This window comes from Polistes fuscatus, unplaced genomic scaffold (assembly GCF_010416935.1).
Source record: "Polistes fuscatus isolate 324 unplaced genomic scaffold, CU_Pfus_HIC Scaffold27, whole genome shotgun sequence".
Lineage (NCBI taxonomy): Eukaryota > Metazoa > Arthropoda > Insecta > Hymenoptera > Vespidae > Polistes > Polistes fuscatus.
This window is the reverse complement of record NW_025113104.1, coordinates 683,698-704,634: the sequence shown is the minus strand read 5'-3', so window position 1 is coordinate 704,634 and position 20,937 is coordinate 683,698. Positions and strand designations below refer to the sequence as shown.

The following is a 20,937-nucleotide window of genomic DNA, read 5'->3' as shown; positions in this document are numbered from 1 at the left end:
TATTCAGATATGCTTTTTCTCTTTCGTTAGAATAAGCGCTATAATATCTGTGGTCATAAGGTTTGAGGATTTTAACCGAATGTTTCGGCAAATTACCACGTCGTTTTCTGATTCCATTATTTGTATTTTTCAAGAAATTTGGGTGTATTTTGTCTTGTGAGGGGAATGAATTATGATCATTGATACAGTTTACTAATTACCAGGACGTTTTCTGATTCCATTATTTGTATTTTGCAAGAAATTGGGGTGTATTTTGTTTTGCGAGGGGAATGAATTATGATCATTGATACAGGAAATTTCTAAGATTAAAAAAGTTTCTTTCTTCACCTAGCGAGACCTGGGTCAAGTGGCTGCCAGGTTTCTAGGTTTTAAAGTTAATAAACTTAATTAATTTCAATCAAATATTAAAGTAAGACGCCAATTAGTTTTGCCTAATAAAACATATATTAAAATACTCAATTTACAGTGACTCACATGTAATCCAGAATACAGTACAGATTACAACCACTTCCATCAATTCATTGATTCTTTCAACCAATCCATTTCTTCCATTAAATTTTGTCTAAGCTCACTTTAATTGTTTAACTTTATTTATTATTCTGTAAATATATTTATATAGCCTTTTTATTTAATGTCTTATTAATTTCTATTGTATATTTTATCTATTTATTTATATTTATTTGTATGTATACTTTCTTTTGTTTTTTTTTTCTTTTTTATATTTTAATTTATTTATTTACTTATTTTTATATTATTTTATGTACATATATAATATTTATTTATTTATACTTATCTTTATTATTATGTATCTTTTTTATACTTTAATTAATTTTTTTATTTATATTTATTTTATTTGACTATCAGTATTATATTTATACCATCTTTATATTATCTTTATTTTTCGAAATTTTTTTTTTTTATGTAGCAATGGGTTATCCCCGTAAATGTTTGAATAAACGAACAAACAAATAAACGAATAAACAATGTCGAAAACACGAGCATACGAGTGGTACAAAAAATTAAAAGAAGGCCGAGCTGTGGTTGATCAATTGTTTCGTTCCATCTTTCTTTATGATACAACAAAAAATTGAAAACGGCCATGCCGCTCAGAAAGCAATAGTTTTCATTCGATCACTAAAATCAAGCAGCACTGGGCACGATTAGTACTTGGATGGGTGACCGGTTGGGAACCACTGTATGTTGTTGACGTCATCACTTCCTTCCGGCTAGTTTAACCTTTTTGACACGGCGCCACTATAGTGGTTTCCGCGGATATTATCTTTCAGGACGACACGCCATTATAGTAGCTAACTCGAATATCTCACTCGTTCACCATTTAAATTAAACAATCGTTTTCATATGCATTTTCATAGTGAAATGTTAGAATTTAAGTATGATCAATATATTTTTAAGAAAAATTATTATTTAATCATATCTCAAATACTGTACAAATGTATCGTTTATACGTAGTTCGTGTCAGATTCTGTCGTACAGAGAAATTGCCTCAAACAAAATTGAGTCGTACATAAAAGGTTAATACCTAGCTGGTACCAAGCCCAGACAAAGGAGGAGGATTCGAGGGTGAGGTTAGCAACCTACCCTTGGTAAAACCAATAAAAAGCGTTCCCGGAAATAGCAATAAAAACTATTATAACAGGACGAAGTCCTAATAAAAAGAAGAAAAAGAAAACAATGAAAAAGTTAAGAAAACAATGGTGTTCGAAAATCGTCATGTGAGTATCCGGGAAATAGCATATTGGTATCGATATTGGTATCGATATTGGTGTCTTGTTCGATGTTTTGAGCACGTGACGAGTGTCGCGACTGGTGTCGAGATGCGCAACTATTTGATCCCAAAGAACGTTTAAAACAACGTATTTCGCAAGTTCCGTATTCACCGAACATGACCCCACGCGTTACTTTTTCCTACTCCCACGACTCAAGTTATCACTTTTGCTTTACAAAAAAGGGTTTTCAGATGATTGAGGCAATAAAAGAAAATTCGCAGAAGAAACTGAAGACGATTTCAAAATCGGTCTATGAAAACTTTTAAAATTTAAAAGAAGCATTGAGATACGTGTTTTGGTTGCGATGGAGATTGTTTTGAAGAAAATAAAATAAAATATATCGATGAATAATCGAACTATTTTATTTTTATTGACAAATTCCGGATACTTTTGAATCGGAAGGTACACCACGAGGTACCTCGTATCCAAAAGTACCCGGAATCTCTTACCTTTGTTAATTAACTTCAGATAAATGTGGCCAAAGTAATTCGTGGTCCTGGTCGCCCGACATAGCAGGGAAGCAGTCTTATCCTTGCACTCAGATAAACGTGGCAAGAGTAATACGTGGTCCTGGCCGTCCGATGAAATAAGAGGAAGTAGTCTTAACCTTACATCTTAGAACAAAACCAAACGCAGGGCTGTATCTACGTACAATCAGTCTCCCTCGCAAACAGTTCCGAACTGAAGCCCCTGCGTTGCCCACGTACGTGCACAAGGCCCAATGCCCTTCACCCTACCCTTGGTCATCATGCGATGGCTCGCTTTCGCTCACCATCTGGTGTTGCATTTATGAAGCGTACGGCGCGAAACTCAAATTCCTTACCAATGGCTAAATAGCCCAAACAAAAATAGATTGAGATAGGCAATCGAATAGTAAAGACAATTTACGATAATCGAATTATCATTTAAAGTCGAATACACACATTAATAGTATATATATAATTATATTATTATTATATTTCAAATTAATTTCAGATATAGAGAGAGCTGTGAATGAGCTGAATGCAATAATTATATTAATAATCGATTGGCGCTCGAGAAATTTTCTTAAGTTAAATGCATCTAAAACAAAAACTATAATTTTTGGAAGTCCTCAGTATGTTAATAACTTTGTATGTATTAATGCTCCGAAAATTAAAGTAAATCAAGAAGTTATCGATTACGTCAGATCAATTAAATATTTAGGAGTTATTTTAGATGATACTTTGTCTTGGCATCAACAAGTCATGTTGATTAGTAATCAAGCAATGAGTTGCTTGGCCCGATTGAAAATGAATAATCATTGTGCCACGTTAATACTTCCAATCTTTGATTATTGTTCTGCAGTTTATACAAACATCTCAGGAGCATTACAATCTAAATTGTAAAGAAAGTTTAATGCTTGTATTCGCTTTATCTTTCATTTGCAACGATATCAGCATGTTACTCCGTTTAGAAGAGATTTAGGATAGTTGACTTTGCAAAATCGGCGTGACATTTTAATGGCTTGCATAGTATACAAGATGTTGCGTCTTCAACATGACAAGATATTAAGAACGAACTTCAGTATTCTCACTTCTGTACGTGGTCGTGCTGACAGGCAGTTAGATGTATTATATTTACCTTATACAAAAACTATGATTTATATGACAAATCATTTTTGGTTACGGCTGTTCGCATTTGGAATCAACTTCTGGAAGATATTGTAGCTCTAAGTGACTATAAAGAATTTAGATCAAGATGTTACTCTTATTTCATTGATAGAGACATTCAGAGTGTTTTGTGATTTATGATTTGCATTTAATCTAAAATTTTTGTTTTTAACATTATTTTTGATGTTTTGAGCCAATACTACTATACTACTATTATAAAACTAGTATACTTTTATCTACTTTTATCTACTTTCAGTACGTTACAATTATAATGATAAGTTTAATAATAATTACATAATTTTATTTTCTGTTTTTTGTTTCATCTATATATTGTATTACACTGTAATTAATGGTCTTCAGGGAGCTTAGGCTATAGGGTCAATATAAAATATAATTAAATAAATAAATAAATAATTATATATTATATATTAATAGAGTATATAGTCAAGTAAATTTGTAAAAGATTTTTGACTAAATTGTGCTACTAGACAGTTGACGGAAAAGTAGAGATTGTTTACTACTTTGAGAAGAGGTTTCCTTTTTGGTAACAATGTTCAACATTGCTAGTTCAATTCTTTCCATATTTGACGAATCACTTACTCTTATTCCCTATTTTTATTTGGATAGCTTCTCTTAGTCGTCGGTTGTCAAATTTGTTGTCGTCTAAGGGCTACGAATATGGCAATACCTAAGACAACGTAGACATGAGTTGGTAAATTTTATATGTATCCTATTTTGGGTAGTTGAGCCACGTGACGTCGAGGAACGTTTTCTGACAGATTTTCTTGTCACATCATCCGACCAACTTTGATCATCCTCGGTGCTGCTCGACTATGGCGGAAATTGATTCCTCGCTAAAACAAAATTTAACTATAATTTTAAATAACATCTTCTTCTTCCTCTTTTTATTAGGACTTTGTCGTCCTGTTATAATAGCTTTTTTTATTGCTATATTTCTAGGAGCGATTTATATTGTTTTTCCCGAGGGTAGGTTTGTTAAGCCTCACCCCTCGAACCCTTTCCTTTTTATTCTGGGTTTGGGACCAGTTCTAAATGGTAACTAAGCGGAGATCTTGACGTCAAACGGCACCATCGGTTTTTTCAAACGGGTCACCCATCCAAGTATTAATCGTACTCAGGGCTGTTTGACTTAAGGGGTTATACGCAGTTAGGATTTTCAAAAAATCGATTTTTTTTTTTGCATTTTCGGAATGTACATATATTTAAGTATATTCTCTGAAAATTTCAAATCGATCCGACAAATATTCTTCACTTCATGTAAGCTGCAAACAAAAATTTTTAACTATGTGTAAACGTCTCTTTGAAACTTTAAACGCGTTTTTCTCAAAACGGTATTTTCAAAGTAGGTGATCTCGATTTTTCAAAAACGGCTTAACCGATCAGTTTCGAATTTTTACACAATCTTCTTAGATATATTCCTTAGGTATTAAGTATAAGGAATAATTTAAAAAAAAATTTATTACTATTTTTTTGTAACAATTTAGAGCGAAAATTTTAGTCAAAAACAACAACTTTTTTTCAAATAGACGCCATTTTGTCAAAAATCAAAATTTTTATTATTCCTTGGTTTTAATACCTGCATTAATCTATCCTTTAAAAGAATCCACCATATTTTTTAATTTCGGATAATCCAAACCGCCAAAATGGAGATCACCGCCAAACATCTTTTTTTAGAGGACGTTCAGGAAATCATCTACAGGAGCAGTGCAGATTAATATTTTTACAGAATCGATGCGCTATTGTATTCTCAAAAGTTCACTCTATTTGAATTACCAACAATTTTTTTTGAGAAATAAAAACTGTTTCTAGAAAAAATTCATGAAAATACGTCTTTTTCGAGCCTCGCAACTGCGTATAACCCCTTAAATGATCGAACAGAAACTAGTGCTGTCACCGCACCATGGCTGTGTGTTGACACTATATTTTATTATATTATTTATTATATTTTATATGTCATAATTATTATACATACATATATTTATATATGTTTTATTATGTTATTTATTATATTATTTAAAATATAAGGAAAAAGAAAAATTTTATATAAATATAGATAATATAAAAATTTGTTCAGAAGTTTAAACATAAATTGTTAAACCGATTAAATGTTGTCTACTTACGAAGCCATATATATTTCGTATATACAGGGTGTCCTAGTTTTTCCTCGACAAATGTTACTAACATTTTACGTACAAAAATAATATCAAAATGTCATGTAAACGTAAGTTGTTAAATGATTTATTAAAAAATTGATATACAAAAATATGAAATGATAATTAACATGTTTCGTTGGCTTATATCACACCGTGGATGCATGTTTTGGAAAGCTTCGTGGCATCTTGACATGAAATCATACAGTGTATGTACTAAGATATTATTAGTTTCGACATAAGACACAAAACCAAATCAACGACTTCAGTTAGTAACCTAACCATTAGAGTTTATGTAAACATAACAAATATCATCACTCTCTGTGCTTTCATACTGTGTCCACGAAACATCAATTCTTAAATCCATTTATTATTTTTAATTAGAACTTTTTAATAAAGTATTTAAAAACTTATATGTTTTCATATGACATTTTAGTATTATTTATACTTAGAGAATATATTAGTAACGTTTGACGAAAGAAACAACAAAACTGGTTGAGAACAATTTGTATATTTGAAAATATTATTTTATCATAGAGTCAAACAATTTGAAACTGATCATAGATACGTTCGTTCGATCGATTTTCTGTCGAATAATTATTATTCTTCTTTCAACTGGGAGAAGAACAAAAAATATCATCATTTACGAGAGCAGTTGCTATGCTTATACTCGTAGCCCGAATTTTTCGGATAGTAATGGATCCTTCTTCCATCTACTTCTCCGACATTATTCTCAGTCGCACTTTGTCCAGGAAACAAAAGCAAAAGAGAAACGAAAGAAGGGGGGAGGGGAGGTACATACCAGTGAGAATGCGCGCGAACGCATGCTCACATTCTACACTCTATAAAAATTGTCTTCGAAGATGACGATGATGACAACAACACTTAGAGCAGCATGTAAAATCGGAGAGAAAAATAAAGTAACGGGGATGGAAAGGAAAAAAAGTCAAGTAAAAGAGAAAGAGACTTTCTTTTTTTTTTTTTCATTATGCTTCGTGCCTAGCTAGCTAGCTGAAGTACAAAAGAATATAAACCAATCTTGCTAAGATAAAAAATCATAAAGATAATCTTTATTAATTGATAATATACTTTTGAATCATTTTATTTCGTAACAAAGTCGTCAATTTTTGATAATTATATTCGCAATGTTAAATAATTCCTCGAATTATCGCGTTGAAAATTTTTCTTTTCAAATAAAAATCATATTTTGAGAAAATTCAATATTTTTATTCAATTTTCTTATAACCTAACAATATAATTATATCAATATATTTTATCTATTATCAATTGATTCGACCTATACTTGAGTATAGTAGAGTAATCTGGTCTTCATATCCAAATCACATATTCATGACATTGAAAAAGTTCAACACAAATTTTGTAGACTTGCAGCTGCTCATAGTAATCAGCTTATGTCACTTTCTTGTCATGATTATAATGATATTATCAAATATATGAATATGTCTACGCTGAATAAGAGAAGGATGATATTCTAACGTACTGTTTGTTTGTCAAATTTTTAAAGTGTTTATCATTAGCTCAGATATGTAACTTTCCTCCTTCAATGTTCCTTCTAAAAATTTTAGGAATTATACTTCTTATGCCTATCATAATTGTTTTAACAGAATATCTCAATCAGTTAATCATTTTCATCGACATATAGATCTTTTCAACCAATCTATATCCTTTGTTAAATTCTGTCTAAATTCACTGTAAAATTTGTCTAACTTATTGTAATTTACTGTAAATTTTATTTATTGTAAAATTCATTGTAAATATCTTTATATATTCTTTTTTTATTCATTGTAAAATTCCTAGTAGATATCTTTATTTATTCTTTTTTTATTCATTGTAAGATTCATTGTAAATATTTTTATATGTTTTGTTTTTTATTCATTGTAAAATTTCTAGTAAATATCGATATATTTGAGCCGTTTATTTTGAAAGTGGCCTAACTCCATATAACCTTAAATTGAGATATTTAAAGGTTTGCGTTTCAATGCAATTAAAAATATACGTAAAGAATAACAATGAGTTATGTTGCTTAAGTGTATCTAAAGGTGTTAAATTTACAGTTCCTATTAAAATAATGGCAATTATTAAGTGAATAATATGCGTTTTCTTACCAAGAATGGAGTTAGGCCACTTTCAAAATTAACAACCAGATTCGTTATAAAATTTGAAGGAACCGAAGTCCATTCAACATAATTTAAGATGCTTCAAATTGCGAAAAAACAATACTTATTTTATTTTACATATCTTTATAACACTTTAAAAACATAAATTATGCGATTCAAAATATTTTGTACAAACATAAATTACAAAACAATTTTCTACTCATCTACATTTTGTGTATGTGAAAGGGATTTAAAGAAATCATGATGTTCCGGTGGTATATATCGTAATAAGTCAATTATGTCCTTGAATTTTGCGGTTGTAATTTGTCTTATATTTTTATACAGTGGTGTCAATACAATATTTTCGAACTTTCTTGGTCTACCCCGACGTGGTATTAAATTCAGGACTTTCAAATTTTCGTTCTCATTCATTGATGTCTTATAGAAAATCTTATTCATTTTTGACAAAACGCATCCAACATATTTTTAACCAGTTTATTGGTTCTCCGTTAGAATTCTTTACCCTTTTAAAAATTGCGTCTTCTAATAATTTTGTTCATACAAAATCTTCTTGTCTCATTTCATGTACAATAAAGTTATTACCTTTCCGACACTTTTTGATAATATTGTAATACTCTCGGGGGACAAACAGTAAATTATTTTTTCTTAATGCCATTTCTACCACGCCAAAATCTCTACTCCTAATGGAGTTAGGCCACTTTCAAAATAAACAGTTCAGTGATTCAACTAACTCTGAAAACTTATGTGTCCAGAATTACCGTATTTACTCGGAATATAAAAAATCTTAAATTCTTTATTTGTAGATAATTTGAAGCTGTACATGTTACCGTGGGTAACCGGAAAAAAATGAAAAATGGAGTTAGGCCACTTTCAAAATAAACGGCTCATTTATTATATATTATATATTATGATATTATATTCTTAATATTATATATTATATATTCTTTTTTGTGTACTACTTCTATTATTGATTATTTATATATATATATATAAACTTTATTTTATCAATTTTTATTTTATTCTATATTCCATTTTTTATTTGTAATTCTATTCTTTTCTTTCATTTTATTATTTTTGTTCTTTTATTTTATATAATAATAAGTTTATCCCGTTAACTAGAACAAATAAATAAATAATTATTACAATTTAATTTACAAAGAGATAATCAAAAGACATTAAATAAAAGTATAAAGAAAAAAAAAAGACATTGCATTCTAGGGGCTCAGTAATGGGGGGTATAAATGAGATTGTCAAGATAGAATATTGTTCTTGTTGAACCTGTCTTTCACTAAGATCAATGAACCCATAAATCAGTTGAAAAAACAACTTCTGTAGGAAACCAGTGTTGACTCGTTTATCCTCCGGCTTCTTCACTGAAGCAAATATTTCGTTCAACGAATGTACCCTGCGCCTATGTCCGCTGAACAGACGTCCAGTCATAACAACATACATTACGTACTCCATTACGCAAGCTGTCGTCGGACTCACGGACTTGAACTCGAGCCAATCTTCCAGCGTTATTGTTATAGACCTCGAACTTTCAATCGATGTGTGTACGACAATTCGATTTGTATTTTCGTATACGTTAATAAAAAAGAAACCAAAAATATTGCCTCCAAAAATTAATTATAAAAAGATCTTTTCTATACTAACAAACAAATTATGATTTCAAATTGACGATGAGAATTAATTCAAGTATCGGATTGTTCGAAAAACTCGTGCCGATTTTATTATAAATCCATATTCGATATATGATTTTAAATAAACAAGGTATTTCGTAATATTTGGAACCCATTTTAGGAGTGAACAGAAGAGATAAAAAAGAAATGAGAATATTTCACAAAATATATCATATTTGATCTTGTTTCTAAATTATTATTATTACTTTTGTGTTTCAATAAGTCAAGACAATTTATCTTCTTCCAAAAGATTCTCGAACATGTAAACAAATTATCCAAAATATTTGATAGATTTTATGTTCTCTTCTGGGATTTCTTTAAAGGATTTCTTATGTTAGACTATAACTCTTATTTGAAGAATTTTATTATATTTATTATATAAATATATTATATATTTTTTCATATAGTTTATTGAAACCCATTTTAAGAGTGGACAGAGGGGATACAAAAGAAATGAGAATATTTCATAAAATGTATCATATTTGACCTTGTTTCTAAATTATTATTATTACTTTTGTTTTGTAATAATTCACGTCAATTTATCTTCTTCCAAAAGATTCTCGAACATGTAAATAAATTATCCAAAGTATTCGATTATATAAATATATATTATATATTTTTTAATATAGTTTATTAACACTCATTTTTAAATATAAATTATTTTAAAGTAAATATATTTGGGATAAATTGAATATATATTATTTATAAATTTAGATTTATTTATAAAATTTAAAAGTAGTTATAAAATTATATTTCTTTGAAGAAAATGTTTTAATTTATAGGATTATTTAAAATATTTTAATTTTAAAATTTGATTTTTATTTTCATTAATTATAAAAATTTATTTTTAAATAATTTTTTAATAGTAATAATGATTATATTAGTAAAAATTTTTAGTTTAATTAATTAATAATTTGATTAATATTAATTTAAGGAATTAGGCAATTATTTTTAATTTATTAAATATATATTTACCTGTTTATCAAAAACATGTCTTATTGAATTAAATAATAACAGAAAGGATACAAAAGAAACGAAAATATTTCACAAAATGTATCATATTTGATCTTGTTTTCAAATTATTATTATTACTTTTGTGTTTCAATAAATCAAGACAATTTATCTTCTCCCAAAAAGTTCTCGAACATGTAAATAAATTATCCAAAATATTCGATAGATCTTATGTTCTCAACTAGGATTTCTTTTAAGGATTTCTTATGGTAGAGTATAGCTTATTTGAAGAATTTGTTTCCAAGTCACTTTTGTTCACATATTTAAGTTTTCTACACTTCCTATAAAAAGTAATTTCATAATAATTATTTATATATTGTCAGAGTAACTTCAATAAGCGTTCGGAGGACGGTCAATAAAGGAACAAATGCAAATCAACGTGTAAGACACTCATACAAGCAAAAAATCTTCTCATGTACAAGAGACACAACATTTCACAATTTTCTCGGTAAAGGTCACTTGCAGGTCAATATATTGCACATCATTGGATTCGTTTTTTTATAAGCTATAAGACTGTTGTATTGAAAATATGCAGTTCTGTTTAAACAAAAATACAATGATCTTAAAATTGAATATTTTTTCCCTCTGCTATTTTTTTTCTATCGTACGAAATAAGCTATATAATTAATGTAATCTAATTAGATGAAAGAGACCCTGTACATTTCTTTTTCGTTTTATTTCATCTCGTTATCCAAATATTCGAGAAATCTAGAAATTTACGGATATATTTTAATTTTCATTAAAATTGCAATTTCAATTGTAAATTGTAAACAATCATTTTTCTCCACTAACGAGTATACTCATTAATCATTTCACAGATAACTGGTTAAAGAATTTATCAGTAATTATTCCACGAGAAAAGATTAAATTATTTAACACTAGATTTACCATACCAGTCAAAATAACTGGTTTATGCAATTTCAATTTAAAATTTTCTTTCCGTAATGATATCATGACTGTTATAACTATAACTAAATAATCAGTTTTATGAAATTTATATTATCTTATATATATTCATAACAAATATATTTTTGAAGTTATTTGCTATTGCTATTTTTACCTCACTAAGCACTATTTTTTAAAGACCAGTCATTTTGATTGGTTTAATTAGAAATAGTTATATCAAAATAGCTGGTAAATCTAGTGTTCATATATTATTTAATATTTCAGACCTAAGATCGATTGAGTTCAATGTCCAATGTAGAGAATGGACAATAATCATTGGTGCATGTCTCTATCACGAATAGTCGAGTTATTGGTGGACATTGTCAAACGGTTAATTAATTTGCTCCTGAGGTCTACCGAGGAATGGGAGAATAGGAGGTTACAACATGGTGACGTAGTTTGATAGTTTGACGTGTGCGTATGTAGAGAACGAGAACGGTGAGACGTTGGAATAAACGTGGATATGGGCCGTGACGGTGTAGCCACGTACTCTAGTGGGATGACTTCGTCTTTGCATCGTATTTGGATCCTCTAGCTTAGAGATTAGACTAGAGCCCACTCTTCTTCTTCTTCTTCTTCTTTATCTTCTTCTTCTTCATGCGACATTTCCCACAAGCTGGCTCGATTAATCACTGTCCTCTTGTGACAAACTTTTCCTTTGCTCCAAACTTGATTTCATACAGTATATACTTTATCCCTGTTATATTGTATAGTTTCATGGAATTTTATTTGGAAAAACCAATCTTTATATATATATCTTTGTAATTCTTCTACCTTTGTAATTTTTAAGCAACAATACTTGCATTTATATATATATATAATAAAGTAAATATATAATAATATATGATATTTATATAGTAATATATAAAAAATATAAAATTACTTTGCTAAATTTATTTTATAAATTTTTATTAATAAATTCATTAATAAGTTTACTTAATTATATATATTCTTATTAATTAATTTATTAATAAATTTATATATATACTAATATAATTACTGGTATTAATAATAATACTAATATAATTAAATATATGTAAATATACGGATGCGGTTCTCATTGGAAACCACAAGTGTCAATTACAATATAACCTATACATATGAACCGGGAACTGTTGTTACAAAGGCAAGTGGATGTTCGTCATCTTGAAGATGTAGAACACCTACTACAGCAACTTCTACAACATCTTTGTCATTTCTTCGTCAAATTTAGGATAAAGGAATCTTTTGCAATAATTCACTAGACAACTCATTGTTAATAATACTCCACTTATCCAAAAATATGATGACAACCATAGTGGTCTTCCATCGGTGTTCAAACCACCGGGCATGATTAAATGATACAAAAATACGAAATGTGACAGTTGAACACCCTTAGATGGACAAAAACATGTCATTTTTTCGTCAAATTTTTTATAAAGGATTCTTTTGCAATAATTCACTAGACAACTCATTGTTAATATAACTCCACTTATCCAAAAATATGATAACAACCATAGTGGTCTTCCATCGGTGTTCAAACCACCGGGCATAATGAAATGATACAAAAATACTAAATACTACAGTTGAACACCCTTAGATGAACCAGTTGTGCCAGATGAATAAAGTATTGTCGCAGTATTGTTAAAGTATTCGGCTGGTGTACATTGAAAATTGTCAACATCGATTTTCTTATGACCATCGATTACTTTTGAAAATAGTAATTCATAAGGATGTTCACCAAATACGACAATCTTGATATCGTTATTATCAAATTTTGTTGCTTCCATTATCGCATTAACCGACTTTTCGTCAGCAAAGACGATTTTTGCCCCTGACAATTTCATGAAGTAACGTGCCTTTCCTAATAATTAGATCAAATTTTAAATGAATTCAATTTATACAAAATTTACATATTGAAATGATATTCATTCATGGTTTTTTTTTTTTTTTATAGAGGTAAACCTCCTGGAACACATACTACAGCAACTTCTACAACATCTTTGTCATTTTTTCGTCAAATTTATGATAAAGGAATTTTTGCAATAAATCACTAGGAAACTCATTGTTAATAATACTCCACTTATCCAAAAATATGATGAAACCATAGTGGTCTTCCATCGGTGTTCAAACCACCGGGCATGATTAAATGATACAAAAATACGAAATGCGGCAGTTGAACACCCTTAGGTGGACAAAAACATGTCATTTATTAGTCAAATTTAGGATAAAGGAATATTTGCAATAATTCACTAGACAACTCACTGTTAATAATACTCCACTTATCAAAAAATATGACGACAACCATAGTGGTCTTCCATCGGTGTTTAAACCACCGGGTATGATCAAATGATACAAAAATACGAAATAGGACAGTTGAACACCCTTAGATGGACAAAAACATGTCATGTTTTCGTCAAATTTTTGAAAAAGGAATCTTTTGCAATAATTCACTAGACAACTTATCGTTAATAATACTACACTTATCCAGAAATATGACGACAACCATAGTGGTCTTTCATGGGTGTTCAAACCACCAGGCATGATCAAATGATACAAAAATACGAAATGCGGCAGTTGAACACCCTTAGATGGACCAGTTGTGCCAGATGAATAAAGTATTGTCGCAGTATCGTTAATGTTTTCGACAGGTGTACATTGAAAATTATCAACATCGATTTTCTTATAACCATCGATTACTTTCGAAAATGGTAATGCATAAGGACGTTCACCAAATACGACAATCTTGATATCGTTATTATCAAATTTTGTTGCTTTCATTATCGCATTAACCGAATTTTCGTCAGCAAAGACAATTTTTGCCCCTGACAATTTCAGGAAGTAACGTGCCTTTCCTAATAATTAGATCAAATTTTAAATGAATTCAATTTATACAAAATTTACGTATTGAAATGATATTCATTCATGGTTATTTTTTTTTTTAATAGAGGTAAACCTCATGGAACACCTACTACATCAACTTCTACAACATCTTTGTCATTTTTTCGTCAAATTCAGGATAAAGGAATCTTTTGCAATAATTCACTAGACAACTTATCGTTAATAATACTCCACTTATCCAAAAATATGATGACAACCGTAGTGGTCTACCTTCGGTTTTCAAACGACCGGGCATGATTAAATGATACAAAAATACGAAATGTGACAGTTGAACATCCTTAGATGGACAAAAACATGTCATTTATTAGTCAAATTTTTTATAAAGGAATATTTGCAATAATTCACTAGACAACTCATTGTTAATAATACTCCACTTATCCAGAAATATGACGACAACCATAGTGGTCTTCCATCGGTGTTCAAACCACCGGCCATGATTAAATGATACAAAATACGAAATGTGACAGTTGAACACCCTTAGATGGACAAAAACATGTCATTTTTTCGTCAAATTTTTGATAAAGGAATCTTTTGCAATAATTCACTAGACAACACATTGTTAATAATACTCCACTTATCCAAAAATATGATGACAACTATAGTGGTCCCCCATCGGTTTTCAAACCACCGGGCATGATTAAATTATACAAAAATACGAAATGTGACAGTTGAACATCCTTAGATGGACAAAAAAATGTCATTTCTTCGTCAAATTTAGGATAAAGGAATCTTTTGCAATAATTCACTAGACAACTCATTGTTAATAATACTCCACTTATCCAGAAATATGACGACAACCATAGTGGTCTTCCATCGGTGTTTAAACCACCGGGTATGATCAAATGATACAAAAATACGTAATAGGACAGTTGAACACCCTTAGGTGGACAAAAACATGTCATTTTTTCGTCAAATTTTTGATAAAGGAATCTTTTGCAAAAATTCACTAGACAACTTATCGTTAATAATACTCCACTTATTCAGAAATATGATGACAACCATAGTGGTCTTCCATCGGTGTTCAAACCACCGGGCATGATCAAATGATACAAAAATACGAAATACTACAGTTGAACGCCCTTAGATGGACCATTTGTGCCAGATGAATAAAGTATTGTCGCAGTATCGTTAATGTTTTCGACAGGTGTACATTGAAAATTATCAACATCGATTTTCTTATAACCATCGATTACTTTCGAAAATGGTAATGCATCAGGATGTTCACCAAATACGACAATCTTGATATCGTTATTATCAAATTTTGTTGCTTTCATTATCGCATTAACCGAATTTTCGTCAGCAAAGACAATTTTTGCCCCTGACAATTTCATGAAGTAACGTGCCTTCCTAATAATTAGATCAAATTTTAAATGAAATCAATTTATACAAAATTTACGTATTGAAATGATATTCATTCATGGTTATTTTTTTTTAATAGAGGTAAACCTCCTAGAACACCTACTACAACAACTTCTACAACATCTTTGTCATTTTTTTGTCTAATTTAGGATAAAGAATTTTTTTGCAATAAATCACTAGACAACTCATTATTAATAATACTCCACTTATCCAAAAATATGACGACAACCATAGTGGTCTTCCATCGGTGTTCAAACTACCGGCCATGATTAAATGATACAAAAATACGAAATGTGACAGTTGAACACCCTTAGATGGACAAAAACATGTCATTTTTTCGTCAAATTTTTGATAAAGGAATCTTTTGCAATAATTCACTAGACAACTTATCGTTAATAATACTCCACTTATCCAGAAATATGACGACAACCATAGTGGTCTTCCATCGGTGTTCAAACCACCGGGCATGATCAAATGATACAAAAATACGAAATACTACAGTTGAACACCCTTAGATGGACCAGTTGTGCCAGATGAATAAAGTATTGTCGCAGTATCGTTAATGTTCTCGACAGGTGTACATTGAAAATTATCAACATCGATTTTCTTATGACCATCGATTACTTTTGAAAATAGTAATTCATAAGGATGTTCACCAAATACGACAATATTGATATCGTTATTATCGTATTAACCGAATTTTCGTCAGCAAAGTCAATTTTTGCCCCTGACAATTTCATGAAGTAACGTGCCTTTCCTAATAATTAGATCAAATTTTAAATGAATTCAATTTATACAAAATTTACGTATTGAAATGATATCCATTCATGGTTATTTTATTTTTTAATACATGTAAGCCTTCTACAACAGGACATTCTATATAACGATTTTCGTTGTAACACCTTTAATTATCTTATTTATTTAAAAAAAAAAAAAATAACACAACTCTCTCGGTCATAAGATTGTTTCGTACAAAATTGCATTTATAGGAGGATTACCTGTATAATATAATTGTTTTTTTTTTTTTCGACAATTTATATTTTTACATAATAATATAAAAATATTATTTGTCATAATTTGTCGTGTAATTTTATATACAAGTTTACAACGAAAATCATTAGAAATAAGTTCATAGAATGGATTTCATTTGAATACATTTTATAATTAATGTAAAAAATTCTCCCAAAGAAAAAAAAACACTCATGTATGTCCATGTCGGGATTCCAAGGAGTAAATATTGCACCTACGCAAAAAGTAGCAAAGAATGGTACAAAACTGTCCATAATATTTGGGCTGCATAATGCAACCACGTCGTTAGTTTTAATTCCTTGTTGACGTAACCAAAGGGCACATTTTACAGTTAGATCGTGCATCTCGGCAAAAGTATACGTCGCTCCCGTGATAATGTCTAACTGTATTTTAAATGAATTATTAAAACGCGAACGGTCAATATATAATTATTTATAAACAATTAATTAGAATAATTAAAATAATTTTTCTTTTTTTTTTCTTTACTCGTATTAATCGTACATACTTTAAATAACGTAAAATGCAATTAAATTAGACGATACGACAACAAAATATGATAGTTTTATCTTAATATAAGCTATTGACAATTTTTTGTTACGTACCTGGCCAACAAATTCAGGTTTGTCTTTCATTCTGTCTAAAAGTAACTGTCCGATGCTCTTGTATTCCGTTACTAAGGGTTCACCTTTGCCTTTCAATATATTATCCTTTACAGTAAAATCTGTATTATTTGTCTTAAATAACGAATTAATATCATTTCAAGTATTGAACATATTATATAATATAAAAATTTATCCGTATTAAATTTCCTTATGTAATCTAGCTCGACGTTATTCATTTTCATTTTAACTTAAACGTATTTAACGCTTAACTTTTTCCGAATATCCGACGGGAAAAGTTATTTGAAATAACTCGTGAAATAAAAATAAATATACAATTTGTAAAACGATTCGTTGAAATAGTTACGATTGTAGATTTATCGGCCACCATGGTTATACGATTACTACGAACAAAAAAAAAATATATATATATATATATATATATATCTTTGTGTTATATTATATCACTATTTATTTGAATATATTTGTTAACAAAAACGATTTTAAGGAAATGAACGCGGATCTTAAAGGAATTGTCAGAGTGATATACGAGTAACGACTGAATGGAGAAATCTTCTCGTCTTTCCTCTTATTATAGGAGGTAGAAGAATGACAAGAACATTCTCTTATTATATATATATATATATATATAATAAAGTAAATATTATATATATATTATATAATTATTGATTCAATCTTTTTTTTTCTTTTTTTTTTTTTAGATTTTGGATTATATTAAAACATAAATAAAATTGTATAAATTACTGTATAAATATATATTTACTCTTATATTTTTTTACTTTATTCCAGAAAGAAGTTACCTTTGCTAATAAATTCTTTTCAAGAATTTTAATCTTCTCATTTTATTAACATCATTAATGTACGGTTTTTCTTTCTGAAAACTCTGGTATGATAATCATATTTACTTAGCACTTTTCTACATAATTCTGGATGCAATACATCTTTCTTGAAGTTCTGGTTAACTATCGTTTCAAGTTTTGCAGCAGTAAATCTTTGGATTTTCTTTTTTTATTTCACGAATCAAAGCTCTTTCTTCTCGTTCCGTTTAATTTCTTTGCTCGACTTGACTGGTATTTATTTTTTACAATTCCTTCAGATTTTTTCGGATACATGATGATCAATATCGTAATATTTCATCAATACTGGATATGACTGACAATATAGAATACTGGACTGTTACTGACAAATGTACATAAGACAACAACCAACGACAATCAGTGTTTACAATAAGTATCAATAAAACTTTGTTTTCATTGATTTCTGGACCTTAGTTTTATCTGTTCAAATACTTTTCTGGCTACAGCAATCGTTACTTCTGTAAGAAATAAATCATAACTGTTGTATTATATTTATATATTTTGATTTGCTTGAAACTATACCAATAAATGTGTTAATATATGCCAATATAAGTGTTGTATAATATAATAAATTACTTATTATAATTAATAAAGTATTTCATCGTGGCAAATACTTTCGTGAGTCACTGTATAATACAGTTTTCTAAATAATTATTGACTCAATCTTTGAATTTTCTTTTTTTTTTTTATTTCAAGGATCAAAGCTCTTTCTTCTCGTTCCATTTAATTTCTTTGCTCAACTTAACTGGTATTTATTTTTTACAATTCCTTCAGATTTTTTCGGATACATGATGATCAATATCGTAATATTTCATCAATACTGGATATGACTGACAATATAGAATACTGGACTGTTACTGACAAATGTACATAAGACAACAACCAACGACAATCAGTGTTTACAATAAGTATCAATAAAACTTTGTTTTCATTGATTTCTGGACCTTAGTTTTATCTGTTCAAATACTTTTCTGGCTACAGCAATCGTTACTTCTGTAAGAAATAAATCATAACTGTTGTATTATATTTATATATTTTGATTTGCTTGAAACTATACCAATAAATGTGTTAATATATGCCAATATAAGTGTTGTATAATATATTAAATTACTTATTATAATTAATAAAGTATTTCATCGTGGCAAATACTTTCGTGAGTCACTGTATAATACAGTGTTCTAAATAATTATTGATTCAATCTTTTTTCTTCTTTCTTTTTTAGATTTTGGATTATATTAAAACATAAATAAAACTTCTGTAATAAATTACAAATTGCACAGTATTAAAACATTTCATTTTTATTGATATATTGTTTCAGTATTTTATAAGATAAAATTAAGGTAGAATTTGTACCTTTTGTTAACAATGATAATCGTAGCACTCGATCAAAAGGACCGGTGGAGTGTCTCATTTTCAAGATGTTAAACAGATAATTGCTGTAAATTTCTGTCTCCTGCTGTACATCCAGTGTTGTGGTCAAGTGTTGTCTTGGCGCATTCCAATACAAAGGGTCACGTTTTATTGACTTATTGCTCTTCTATACAAAAATTGAAGATAATTATATAATATTAAAACAATAAGAAATATTATTCAAATTGTTAACACGTTCGCGGACAGTAAAAGTTTGAGCGAGGAAAAGAAATGTGATTTTGAAATTAGTTGTGATATCGAAAATTTGATTAAACACATTTTATAAGGGCAGTCAGTTGGAGATATGAAGAAGTCAGGAAGAAGGTGAAAATATAAGAAAGTCAATATATAATAGTATGTACAAACATATAATAGAAAACGATGAAATGTCATGGAAGTATTGGTAAGAAGAAGGAGTGAGGGAAGGGATCGAGGAAATTTGGGCAAGATTAAAATATGGCAACATAGGAAAGGCGGGAAAAGAAAAAGAAAAGGACTGGAAAAATGTAGGTTATGTAAAGAACAAGAAGAGATGTTGGAACATTTGATAACTTGCGAAAAAGGAAAGGGGGAATTAATAAACATGCTAGGCGGAAAAATTCAAATTGGGATTTGTGAATTTTTCAGAGAAGTTGAGGAGCTGTGTAAAAAGAGGATGACAGAAGAGGAAAATGAGAGGAAAGGGGAAGAGGAATACGAATGAGATTTAGCAGACAGGAAAAAGATATGACAAACGAAATGAGAGAAGATTGAAAGGATAGTTTGATTATAAGAATGTTGATAAATATTGGTAGAGGATGGGTTAGTTTGATCACAAGAATGTTGATAAATATTGAGAGAGGATGGGGACACTAAATTGTTAAGGAATAGGGAGGGGGGAGAGTAGAGCATTAACCAAAAATGTGAGAAAAAAATATAAGTAAAGTAATGATAAGACATTGTAAAAAATTTTGTAAGTTGTGCAATAAAAACCTGATGATGATGATAATAATAATAATAATAATAATAATAATAATAATAATAATAAGATGTATATTTCAAAAGATGATTTGCATTGAAAGACACTTCAGTGGCGTATAATATTTAGATGATTAATAATAATTAAATTGATTAGATCAATTTTGTATACTATTTTAGAGTAAATGAATATGGTGGAAAACGGTTGTCGCGTATTTATTTTTCTTAACGATTTATCTGATTTTTCTTACCCCCGTTGTTCTAAATGCAGTTGCTAGTAGTCGTAAACTTGTAAACTGGTACAAAAACTTCTTGCACCACTTGAGACCGAGGATATGCAATGACACTTTACTAATTAATTAGCAGTTTATTCCTCTTCACTATGCGAACTGCTGGTAGAGTCATGAATATTATCCTTTTCGCTTCTGTATAAGATATGATTAACGATTAGATATGCAATTAG

At 29.2% G+C, this 20,937-nt stretch overlaps 1 protein-coding gene and 1 long non-coding RNA gene across 4 annotated transcripts in view; one reads left to right on the top strand and one right to left on the bottom strand.

Moving 5' to 3' along the window:
* The window catches only part of LOC122518947, a 61,039-nt gene extending 58,517 nt beyond the window's left edge, over positions 1-2,522 (bottom strand). The window contains exon 1 of the long non-coding RNA XR_006304203.1: positions 2,237-2,522. This is a non-coding gene — a long non-coding RNA (uncharacterized LOC122518947). The remainder of the gene's footprint in view (positions 1-2,236) is intronic.
* LOC122518946 (heterogeneous nuclear ribonucleoprotein L) overlaps positions 1-20,937 on the top strand; it is a 185,616-nt gene that overhangs the window by 111,374 nt on the left and 53,305 nt on the right. The window lies entirely within an intron of this gene.